The sequence below is a fragment of the Pseudophryne corroboree genome, chromosome 5, assembly GCF_028390025.1.
Source record: "Pseudophryne corroboree isolate aPseCor3 chromosome 5, aPseCor3.hap2, whole genome shotgun sequence".
Taxonomy (NCBI): Eukaryota; Metazoa; Chordata; class Amphibia; order Anura; family Myobatrachidae; genus Pseudophryne; species Pseudophryne corroboree.
Genome location: NC_086448.1, coordinates 717,688,373 through 717,701,154, shown reverse-complemented (window position 1 = coordinate 717,701,154; position 12,782 = coordinate 717,688,373). Strand labels below are relative to the sequence as shown.

Sequence of the window (12,782 nt, the reverse complement as noted above, 5' to 3'; positions counted from 1 at the left end):
CGACTGAAATAGATCTTTACACTTACTGTAAAAAAAACTACAATAGATCTTTTAATACTTTAACACAGAGTTCAATTCCTAACCCATATTTACTAATAGTTGGTTTGAAAATCGACTCAAAATTGACAACAAATCACCATTTTCACTAGAACCATCAGAAACAGTTCTTTTTTATTTTAAATCGTGCAGAATCGCCTCAAACCTCAATATGTTGAGAAAAAAGATGGGAGAAAAGCATGTAGGGCTCTCTGGCTGCATAAATCAGGCATTTAAAGGCACAGCAATGATTTTTGAAAATCATGGATATGCAAATTAGCACAGGAAGGAAGGTGTTTGTGGGTAATATAGTGCATGTGACAGTGCATGTGGCCAATAGGAATGCTTTTGTATAATTGTGTCTATTATGGGTAGATTTTTGATACTTTTTATTGATTTTGGGTACATTTTTGGTGAATAGAACACATTTGTGAACTTCAAAATTCACATCACCCAGTGATTTTATGATGGAACTCAAAATCAACTTTTAGTAAATGAGCTATTTGGAATAGAAACACCGTAGTCGATTTTGAGGGGATGTTGGTTCTATTTCTGGTCAATTTTAAATAGACCTAAAATAGACTTTTAGTAAATATACCCCTTTGTATCATCAAATTCCATCTCTATCTGTTAGGATTATTGGTCAAAAGATGTGTAGGGCTCACAATATGCAACCACATTTTAACACCTTATGATGTAAATAGTACAGAGATGCTAAGGTGAAATTAGAAGTTAGCCGGGTATGGATTTGTTTTTGTTTTTTAAGGCTACACCATAAACCAATAGGCACAAACTTATCTATACATATATACATATGATGTTCTTAGTAACAAAATAAATAAAATGAAATGTGGAGACTGAGGGGGTAATTCAGACGCGATCGCAGTCTGAATTTCTTTGGGGAGTGCGCACCCCGGGTGCCCAGTGAGATGCTAAAAGCATCTCAGGGCTGCGATCGCCTCTGGCTGATTGACAGGCAAAGGCAGTCGCGGGGCAGTAGGTGGGCGTGCCAACGGTGTTAGAACGCCATTGGCGGGGTACGGTCCGGATAACGCAGGCGTGTCCGGACCATGCCGCCATGGCGGCTGTGTGATGTCACATATAGCCGCTGCAACCCGGGACGCGGCTGGTAGCTCCCTGCCAGCGCGCAGGAGCTGCGCAGGCAGGGAGTTACTCACTGGGTGCACAAGGATTACCGCCGTGCAATACGATTGCACCTGTGCAGGGGAGGGGGGGGGGGCAGAGCCAGACATGCAGGGTGGACTAGCCCTGTGCATGTCTGAGAAACTGATCGTAGATTAACTAAATTTAGCACATCTACGATCAGATCTGAATTAGGCCCTTACATTAAGTCATTTCAAACGGTAAGGAAATTGAGCCAAAGTCAGAATTACAGAAATGTATCAGTCCATGGGATTTTTTTTACTTTTGCATTATTTAATGTTCCCATCGAATAATCTAGAATCAAGAAAAAATAAATTGTGAAACAGTTCAGTTAATGTCCACCTCAAGACCCTAAGGGGCATATCCAATTGGGTGCAAGATTTTGGCTGCAAAAAAACCTTGCGGACCTCGCGCCCAATCTTGGGTTACTTTGGGTATGTGCGCTCCCAATACCCGCATTTATCCAATAAAAAAAAAAAAAAAAAATTGGTTGCAAATACTTTCGCGGCCAAAATCATACGTTGCAAAAAAAAAAAAAAAAAAAAAGTAGTATACTTACCTGTGTGTTTTGTCCTTTTCAGTGGTCTCTGTGGCACCGGGGTCACACAACTGACAGGGGGTCACAGGGGTCTCACAGACACACATACTTATACATTACGTATTGAGACTATGTGTGCGAGGACCATCTGTATAAATATTTTTCAAAAATTATTTACAGTTGTTGCACCTACAGAACTTACCTAATTACCTTGATCTGTACTGAGCAGTTATTATTTATGCATTAGACATTTATTGGTTTGGTGCATTGGCGTTTCTATCATGGGTGCAATGTGTGCGGTGCACACAGGCCCCTGGCTCCAGCGGGGCCCACACTACACACATTGCACCCATATTTTAGTACTCACCTCTCCGGAAATCCAGCGGGCGCCATGTTTCTAGAGACCGGCACAGTGTCGGAGCCTGCGGCGCCGTGGAGACGAGGGTGCCCACCCGCAGTCTGCACACGGGCACCCTCCTCGCTTAAGACGACCCTGGTTTGGGGTATCACATTGATATTCTTTAACGCAATGAGTTTATTTTACAAAAAATAAGATTTTAAACCTACCGGTAAATCTATTTCTCCTAGTCCGCAGAGGATGCTGGGGACTCCGTAAGGACCATGGGGTATAGACGGGCTCCGCAGGAGATAGGGCACCTAAAAGAACTTTGACTATGGGTGTGCACTGGCTCCTCCCCCTATGCCCCTCCTCCAGACCTCAGTTAGAGAACGGTGCCCAGAGGAGATGGACACTACAAGGCAGGATTTGGAAATCCAAGGGCAAGATTCATACCAGCCCACACCAATCATACCATGTAACCTGGATCATACATAACCAGTTAACCGTATGAACAAAAAACAGCAATTCCGATTCCAACTAACATAACCCTTATGTAATCAACAACTATATACAAGTCTTGCAGAGTTTCCGCACTGGGACGGGCGCCCAGCATCCTCTACGGACTAGGAGAAATAGATTTACCGGTAGGTTTAAAATCTTATTTTCTCTTACGTCCTAGAGGATGCTGGGGACTCCGTAAGGACCATGGGGTTTATACCAAAGCATCCAATCGGGCGGGAGAGTGCGTATGACTCTGCAGCACCGACTGAGCAAACGCTAGGTCCTCATCAGCCAGGGTATCAAACTTGTAGAATTTAGCAAAAGTGTTTGACCCCGACCAAGTCGCCGCTCGGCAAAGTTGTAATGCCGAGACGCCTCGGGCAGCCGCCCAAGAAGAGCCCACCTTCCTAGTGGAATGGGCCTTAACCGAATTTGGTAGCGGCAATCCAGCTGTAGAGTGAGCCTGCTGAATCGTATTACAGATCCAGCGAGCAATAGTCTGCTTCGAAGCAGGTGTGCCAATCTTATTGGCCGCATACAGGACAAACAGGGCCTCTGTTTTCCTAATTCTAGCCGTCCTGGCTACATAAATCTTTAAGGCCCTGACTACGTCCAGGGATCTGGAATCCTCCAGGTCACTTGTAGCTACAGGCACCACAATAGGTTGATTCACATGGAATGAAGAAACCACCTTAGGCAAAAATTGCGGACGTGTCCTCAATTCAGCTCGATCAACATGAAAAATCAAGTAGGGGCTTTTGTGTGACAAAGCCGCCAATTCTGATACTCACCTTGCCGATGCCAAGGCCAACAACATGACCACCTTCCAAGTAAGAAATTTCAACTCAACTTTGTTAAGCGGTTCAAACCAGTGTGATTTTAGGAACTGCAACACCACGTTGAGGTCCCATGGTGCCACTGGAGGCACAAAAGGGGGCTGGATGTGCAGCACTCCCTTTACAAACGTCTGGACTTCTGGAAGAGAAGCCAATTCCTTCTGAAAGAAAATCGAGAAGGCCGAAATCTGCACCTTAAACAGAGCCTAATTTCAGGCCCATATCCACTCCTGTTTGTAGGAAGTGGAGAAAACGACCCAGATGAAAATCTTCCGTAGGTGCATTCTTGGTCTCACACCATGACACATACTTTCGCCAGATACGGTGATAATGCTTAACCGTCACCTCCTTCCTAGCCTTTATTAAAGTAGGGATGACCTCTTCCGGAATTCCCTTTTTTGCTAGGATTCGGCGTTCAACCGCCATGCCGTCAAACGTAACCGCGGTAAGTCTTGAAATACACAGGGCCCCTGTTGCAACAGGTCTTCCCTCAGCGGAAGAGGCCAGGGATCTCCTGTGAGCATCTCTTGTAGATCTGAGTACCAGGCCCTTCGAGGCCAGTCTGGGACAACGAGTATCGTCTGTACTCTTCTTCGTCTTATGATCCTCAACACTTTTGTGATGAGAGGAAGAGGAAGAAACACGTAGACCAATTTGAACACCCACGGTGTTATCAGAGCGTCTACTGCTACTGCCTGAGGGTCCCGAGACCTGGCACAATACCTCCGAAGTTTTTTGTTGAGGCGTGACGCCATCATGTCTATTTGAGGAGTTCCCCAAAGATGTATTATGTCTGCAAAGACTTCTTGATGAAGTCCCCACTCTCCTGGATGGAGATCGTGTCTGCTGAGGAAGCCTGCTTCCCAGTTGTCCACTCCCGGAATGAAGACAGCCGACAGAGCGCTCAAGTGATTTTCCGCCCAGCGAAGAATCCTGGTGGCTTCCGCCATCGCGACTCTGCTTCTTGTCCCGCCTTGGCGGTTCACATGAGCCACTGCTGTGACATTGTCTGACTGAATCAGAACCGGTAGGTTTCGAAGAAGACTCTCCGCTTGTCGAAGGCCGTTGTATATGGCCCTGAGTTCCAACATATTGATGTGTAGACATGACTCCTGGTCTGACCAAAGTCCCTGAAAATTTCTTCCTTGTGTGACTGCTCCCCATCCTCGGAGGCTCGCGTCCGTGGTAACCAGGATCCAATCCTGAATTCCGAATCTGCGACCCTCCAGTAGGTGAGCACTTTGCAACCACCACAGGAGAGACACCCTGGCCCCTGGGGACAGAGTAATTTTTCGATGTAAGTGTAGATGGGACCCGGACCACTTGTCCAGAAGGTCCCATTGAAAAGTCCTTGCATGGAACCTTCCGAATGGAATGGCCTCGTAGGCCGCCACCATCTTTCCCAGAACTCGAGTGCACTGGTGAACAGACACCCTTTTCGGTTTCAGCAGGTCTCTGACCATGTTCTGGATGTCCTGGGCTTTCTCCATTGGAAGGAAGACCTTCATTTGTTCCGTATCCAGTATCATACCTAGGAACGGTAGTCGAGTTGTCGGAATCAACTTTGACTTCGGTAGATTTAGAATCCAACCGTGTTGCTGGAGCACTCTCAGAGAGAGCGCCACACTGCTCAGCAATTTCTCCCTTGATCTCGCTTTTATCAGGAGATCGTCCAAGTATGGGATAATTGTGACTCCATGCTTGTGCAGGACCACCATCATTTCCGCCATTATCTTGGTGAAAATCCTCGGGGCCGTGGAAAGCCCAAACGGCAACGTCTGAAATTGGTAATGACAATCCTGTACAGCGAATCTCAGGAATTCTTGATGGGGGGGATATATGGGGACATGAAGGTACGCATCCTTTATGTCCAGAGACACCATAAACTCCCCCTCCTCCATATTGGCTATTATCGCTCTGAGCGATTCCAATTTGAATTTAAATCTTTTAATGTACAGGTTTAGGGATTTCAGATTCAAGATAGGTCTGACCGAACCGTCCGGTTTCGGGACCACAAAGAGGGTTGAGTAGTAACCTCTTCCCTGCTGGTTCATGGGAACCCTGATAATCACTTGCTGTATACACAGCGTTTGAATTGCAGCTAACACTACATCCCGTTCCGACGTGGAAACTGGTAGGGTCGACTTGAAAAATCGGCACGGGGGCACCTCTTCGAATTCCAGTTTGTAACCCTGGGAAACTATTTCTAACACCCAGGGATTCAGGTCTGAGCTGACCCAGACCTGGCTGAAAAGTCGAAGACGTGCGCCCACCGGTGCGGACTCCCTCAGGGGCGTCATGCTGTGGGTTTTGGAGTAGCCGGGGAGGACTTTTGTTCCTGGGCGCCTGCCGAAGCAGGTGCTCTTTTGCCTCTGCCCTTACCTCTGGCAAGGAAGGAGGATCCCCGACCTCTTCTGGACTTGTGCGCCCGAAAGGACTGCATCTGATAGGGTGGCATTTTCTTTTGCTGTTGGGGAATATATGGTAAAAAATTTGATTTACCTGCTGTAGCTGTGGAAACCAGGTCCGTCAGCCCATCCCCAAACAATACATCACCCTTATAGGGTAGTATTTCCATATGCTTTTTTGAATCCGCATCACCCGTCCATTGGCGAGTCCATAAGGATCGTCTCGCTGAGATCGACATGGCATTGGCCCTAGAAGCCAGCAATCCAATGTCTCTTTGAGCATCCCTCATAAATAAGACTGCGTCTTTTATATGGCCTAGAGTTAAGAATATAGTATCCTTATCCATATTTTCAAAATTATCTGTCAGCTCATCTGCCCAAGCTGCAACTGCGCTACACACCCATGCCGACGCAATCGTAATGTTGGTCCAGGTGCTGAGTATTCTCTCATTAAATCCCCTATATAAGGGGAAGTGAGCCTCTAGTACACTACCTTTGATAAAGCTGCCAAACAGACAGTGAAACGCGTTAGGTTGCCAGTCTATGACCAGGACACCGCCAAGGCCAGTGAGTCTATGGAATCTTCCATCCATTGCTTTTCTCTAAAATTGGACTCCGACGTTTGATTGGACCCGCAGTGGTCTTTAGAGCCTTGATCCATCTCACGCTCACCCGTCTGGAGACCGATCCGCAACTGTGGACATACAGCAATATAAAGGGAGAACCACCATTCACTTTTGCGCAGGACAGCACCATCAGTACCGCGCTAGGTGGAATACCCTGCCTTTCCACTTGGGATCTGGTAACTATCATACGTATATCCATACAGGATACGATATCTCAAAAGCATTGGAACACTTACAACTATTTGGCCTTAATAAGAGTCCATGGATAAATCCACTGTTTGGTCATAATACTGGCTCATGAGGCTTATTTTATTCAATTTGTTTTATATGTTATTAATTTATTTGTATTAAATATTTTTAATGATTTAATATCAGCACCTGGTAGCGCTGTTTTTATATTCTTTGGTGTTTTTTCATGTGGTGACTGACTATCACCTATTATAGCAGCAGCTTTTAGAAACACAGCTCTGTTCAAGCGCCCGTTCTTATAATATACCGATCTATTGGTCTATTATAAATACTTTTTGCTTTACATATAAGTCTTTTTCGGGCTGCTAACATGAGCTGTTTTTCTAATTTTGATAATAGAAACAGCAGGAGACAGACGTATTTATCCAAATGGGAATTGTCGGGATATGACCTTAGGAGAGAAGAGGACTGTCTGTTAAAAGAGGATTTTTTTAAATTAGAAGAATTGTTAAAATCTGAGACTAAGAATTGGCTAGATGGGACTAATTTGCAAAAATATTTGGACAGAAACATGATACCCCGAGGCCTTAGGGTGACTAAATCATCCATTTTTGGGGAAAATGAAAATTATCAGAAGGAATGGGAGTCCATTCTGGATAAATGTTCGGAACAACTCATAGGGTTGGTAATTAAATATAGGACTGAGAAAGTCAGATCATTAGAAAAGGATATTAATATACTTAAAGGTAAATTAGAAATACATATAAAAGATCCAGAATTTGTGGAAAGAGATCATAAAGTTATGGAAAGGGTCCTTAAATTTGAGCAACAGATAACAGAAGCAAAGTGCAGAAAATTTCAGAGAGATCTTAACGATTATAAGAGGGGAGAGGTCTATACATATAATAAGAACAGACAGAACGACAAGAAACCCTCCATGAGGAGATCGAGGTTTGCTTCCGTAAATGGGAAACAAACCAATAGTGATTCATTCACTAGATCACCTGTCTCTGCACGGCAGCGTGGAAGACAAAGGGGTTACCAGGACCCTCCGTCTCGTGCAAGGACGGAAAGTAGAAGGAGTCCATATCGAGAAGTTGAACCTGATAGATATACAACAGGGAATGATCTAGGGGCACGCCCTAAAAACAATACAACTTATGGTCACCATAGAAATAATAATAATGGGACAGCTTTTTTAGGGGAGAGGAATCAGTCTTACAGACAGAGAGAACATCACCCCAGCAAGGGAAATCCATCACCCACCCCAAAAAGAGGCCGAAATTCCAGTGTAGAGGAAGAAGAGGGGGGAAAAAGGAGAAATACAAGAGACTGAAAGTGGCGTCTAATAAACATACTAATAATACCATTTTTAATCTCTCGTCAAAAAATTTGTCACATAGCGAATTATCTCTTCTTAACAAAGGGTTAAAATTTTCCCCGACATCAGATCCCAATATTTTTGATCTGTTTGTCGAGTTAAATCGCTTTGTGCGATCTTTATGTAGGAAGAGGTACTTCGCTAAGAAAAATTTAAAGAAAAATAACGATCCAGCAACTCCCATTTTGCTGGATGGTATAGATGAGCCCATTATACAGATGTTGGTTGAGTTACAGGAGGAAGGGTCAGCCACACAAACAAATAAAAAGATTTTTGATATAAATAAGTCATCTTTTTCAAGAAAGTCGGAATTTTTTCCTATGAGATATAAAAGCAGTCATATTGAGAGCTTCTATAAAACGACACTGGAGGATTTCAAAACAATATGTTATAAAAAAGAAAAGGAGAGGATTAGGTCCCAAAATTTAAATAAATGGGAGAAAAAAGCCCTTAATAAATTATTAAAGGACACCTCACTCATAATAAAACAGGCCGATAAAGGCGGTAGTCTAGTTATACAGGATAAATCTGATTATGTAAAAGAAGCTCTCCGTCAGTTAGAAGATGGTAGATTTTACATGAGATTATGTAAAGATCCCACTGTGGATTACAAAATAGAACTTCATGATCTATTAGAAGAGGCACATCAAAAGGGAATAATCTCTAAGGAGGAATTCACGTTTTTGTTTTCACATCACCCCATTACTCCTATTTATTATCATTTGCCCAAAATTCACAAATCCCTCACTGCACCCCCAGGGCGACCTATTATTTCAGGTATAGATTCCCTCACATCTAATTTATCTTTTTATGTTGACAGTCACCTTCAACCCCGTGTTCCTCTGTTGAGGTCCCACATCCGAGATACCACTCATTTTTTACAGTTAATACAAACGGTTGAGTGGAAATCTTCTTATGCATTTCTGACTATGGATGTTCAGAGCCTCTATACGAATATCCCGCATAATTTGGGAATAGAGGCAATGGAAAAGATACTTGCTAAGGATGGGGACCTCACAGAGGACCACAGAATTTTTTTGCTAAAATCTATTTCCTTCATTCTTCGACACAATTATTTTTTATTTCTGGACACGTTTTATCTACAGGTGATGGGGACGGCCATGGGGAGCAGGTTCGCGCCGAGTTATGCCAACCTCTATGTGGGTCAATTAGAAGACCTACATATCTGGGGTGGCGATCTTGGCGCGCACCTGGTCCTCTATGGCCGTTATATAGATGATCTTTTTTTCATTTGGGATGGGGATTCTGACACGGCTCTCAATTTTGTTACATCACTTAACACCAACACATTTAATTTAAAGTTCACTCACACATATGATAGACAAAAAATTAATTATTTGGATCTAACTTTGGAGATTGTAGATGATAAAATCCAGACTAGAAATTATATAAAAGAAATAGGTAGTAATGCATATCTCCATTACACCAGTGCACATTATACCCCTTGGAAGGATAACATTCCGAAAGGGCAATTGCTACGCATTAAACGCAACTGCTCTAAAAAAGAGGTTTTTTCAGAACAAGCAGTGTCGATGATCGATTCCTTTAATTGTCGGGGTTATCCTAAGGAACTAGTTAAGAAAGCTTTTAAGGAAGTCTCTGAGTTAGATAGAGAGACACTCATTTTTGGTGAAAAGAAGAAAACAGATTTTCAGTTCAAGGATGTAGCCTTTATTACAAAATTTAACAGTAGATCTGGAGAAATTAAACAGATTTTTGGTCGGAATTACAATATTTTGAAGCAGGATGCTCTTTTGAGGGATGACTTACCTTGTATCCCGAAAGTTATCTTTAAAAAGAATAGATCTCTCAAGACTTTGTTGGCTCCGAGTATGCTCAAAAATGACCCTGGTTCGAGTAGTAAACTAGGGGAAGGAGAATGGTTGACCACAAGAACCATGGGATTCTTTAAGTGTGGGAAAACGAGATGTACTACTTGTACCCACACTATGAATCGAACTAAAATTATTACCTTAGGTTCAGAGAAAGAGGTATATAGTATAAAAAGTTTTATCAACTGTGACACCGATTGGGTGATCTATATGCTACACTGTGGTTGTAATTTGAGGTATATTGGTAGGACCACGCGTCCCCTAAAAATTAGATTTATGGAACATCGTCGCAATGTTATAAACAAAAAATTAGACCACAGTGTATCTCGACACTTTTTTGAGTGCCACCAAGGGGACCCTAGCACATTAAAAGTCACCGGTCTAGAACAGATCTTAAAAACAAAACGAGGAGGCGACAGGTTCAAAACCCTTTGTAGACAAGAGGTCTATTGGATATTTAAACTCAGTTCCCTTCATCCCCAAGGACTTAACGAAGCAATGGAATTGAATTCGGTTCTATGAGCCATCGCTTCTGGGAATATGTTCTCAATATGAATAAAAACACATTAGTTTAGTGTGTTTTCACATTATTTATATTCATAGATTGGGGTTATGCTGTTTATCCTTGTCATAGTGTTTATTTATTTGTTTATATATAATTTTTTCGTTTCAATAATATTTAAAAGCAAAAGAAAAAGCACACCTGTATTGCAAGATATAAAATGTTTTTATTGTTTTTCATGAATTATATTTATAGATAAAACTTTTTTAAGGCTTAGTTTGATCAGTCGGACGATACCATCGGAAGCCGTATAAGAGGGAGAAGAACTACCCTCACCAATGCCTTTACTGCCATTCGGTTATCTATATATTTGTTATTTATTTTCATGTATGTTAAAGGTCCCCGTCTGATAAGAGTACTAGACTTATAGAATGAGAGACATAATATTGGGTATTCGTAGTTTTGTGGTGTAAATAAAGAGTTGTTTAACAAGGTCGTATGGTTTGGTCCGATCACGTGATTGTAAACACGTGACCGGAATGACTATACCGCGAGACATCCAAGCACGAGAGTGGAAATAAGCATTGTATTGTAACCATGGCAACGCGTCCGCTCACGTGTTTATAACATGTGACCGGAAATATGACGTTGCCGGAAGTCCTAATATGGTCATAGTTACCCGACGGCCCGAACCATGTTTACATGGTTGTTATAGCAACGTTTCCAGTTGGTGGTTTACAGCCTATGATAAGGGTTAGAGCGGTCATGTGACTAAGATCACATGATCGTGAGTTTGATTATGAAAAATAATAAAAGCCTTTTTTAAGTTATTTGTGAACTTCGTTTTTTGAATAAAAGATATATGTATTATTTAGTCTGTTCTCCTGCTGCTATTTAGACAATTTGAGATTGTTTTAAACAAATGTATGCAATTAATGTTGGTCCAGGTGCTGAGTATTCTCTCATTAAATCCCCTATATAAGGGGAAGTGAGCCTCTAGTACACTACCTTTGATAAAGCTGCCAAACAGACAGTGAAACGCGTTAGGTTGCCAGTCTATGACCAGGACACCGCCAAGGCCAGTGAGTCTATGGAATCTTCCATCCATTGCTTTTCTCTAAAATTGGACTCCGACGTTTGATTGGACCCGCAGTGGTCTTTAGAGCCTTGATCCATCTCACGCTCACCCGTCTGGAGACCGATCCGCAACTGTGGACATACAGCAATATAAAGGGAGAACCACCATTCACTTTTGCGCAGGACAGCACCATCAGTACCGCGCTAGGTGGAATACCCTGCCTTTCCACTTGGGATCTGGTAACTATCATACGTATATCCATACAGGATACGATATCTCAAAAGCATTGGAACACTTACAACTATTTGGCCTTAATAAGAGTCCATGGATAAATCCACTGTTTGGTCATAATACTGGCTCATGAGGCTTATTTTATTCAATTTGTTTTATATGTTATTAATTTATTTGTATTAAATATTTTTAATGATTTAATATCAGCACCTGGTAGCGCTGTTTTTATATTCTTTGGTGTTTTTTCATGTGGTGACTGACTATCACCTATTATAGCAGCAGCTTTTAGAAACACAGCTCTGTTCAAGCGCCCGTTCTTATAATATACCGATCTATTGGTCTATTATAAATACTTTTTGCCCCCGTATGAGAATAAATACACTTTAAGGTAGTTTCTTGCCTGCAATCTGCAGGGTCCTTAAGGGCAGCTGTGTCAGGAGACGGTAGCGCCACCTTCTTGGACAAGCGCGTCAGTGCCTTGTCCACAGTGGGAGGTGATTCCCAAATCTCCCTGTCCTGTTTAGGGAAGGGGTATGCCATATAAATTCTTTTGGGGATCTGCGGCCTCTTCTCCGGAGTCTCCCAAGCTTTTATAAATAATTCATTTAATTCATGAGATGTGGGAAAATTAATAATCTGTTTCTTTTCCTTAAACATGTGTACCCTTGTGTCGGAGACCGAGGGTTCATCCTCAATATGCAAGACATCCCTAATAGCCACAATCATACACTGAATGGTTTTAGTCACCCTAGGGTGCAATTTTACTTCGTCATAGTCGACACTGGAATCAGAGTCCGTGTCGGTAGTAGTGTCTTGTGTTAAGGGACGTTTTTGAGACCCCGACAGGCCCTGTGAATCGGTCCAATCCGAGGATTGACCCCCTGATGTTCCCCTTAATTCAGCCTTATCAAGCCTGTCATGTAAAGATGTCACACTTGCATTTAACCTATGCCACATGCTCATCCAATCCTGAGTCGGCACCAGCGACGGGGACACACCACTTATTTGCTCCACCTCCTCCTTGGAGAAGCCTTCCGCTTCAGACATGTCAACACACACTTACCGACACCCCACACACACAGGGGGTTACCTATAAGGG

General features: G+C 42.8%; 1 protein-coding gene and 1 long non-coding RNA gene across 4 annotated transcripts in view; one reads left to right on the top strand and one right to left on the bottom strand.

Moving 5' to 3' along the window:
* The window catches only part of CRISPLD1 (cysteine rich secretory protein LCCL domain containing 1), a 197,229-nt gene that overhangs the window by 97,954 nt on the left and 86,493 nt on the right, over nt 1-12,782 (top strand). The gene's annotated exons all lie outside the window — the stretch shown is intronic.
* The window catches only part of LOC134928338 (uncharacterized), a 246,329-nt gene that overhangs the window by 184,060 nt on the left and 49,487 nt on the right, over nt 1-12,782 (bottom strand). The gene's annotated exons all lie outside the window — the stretch shown is intronic.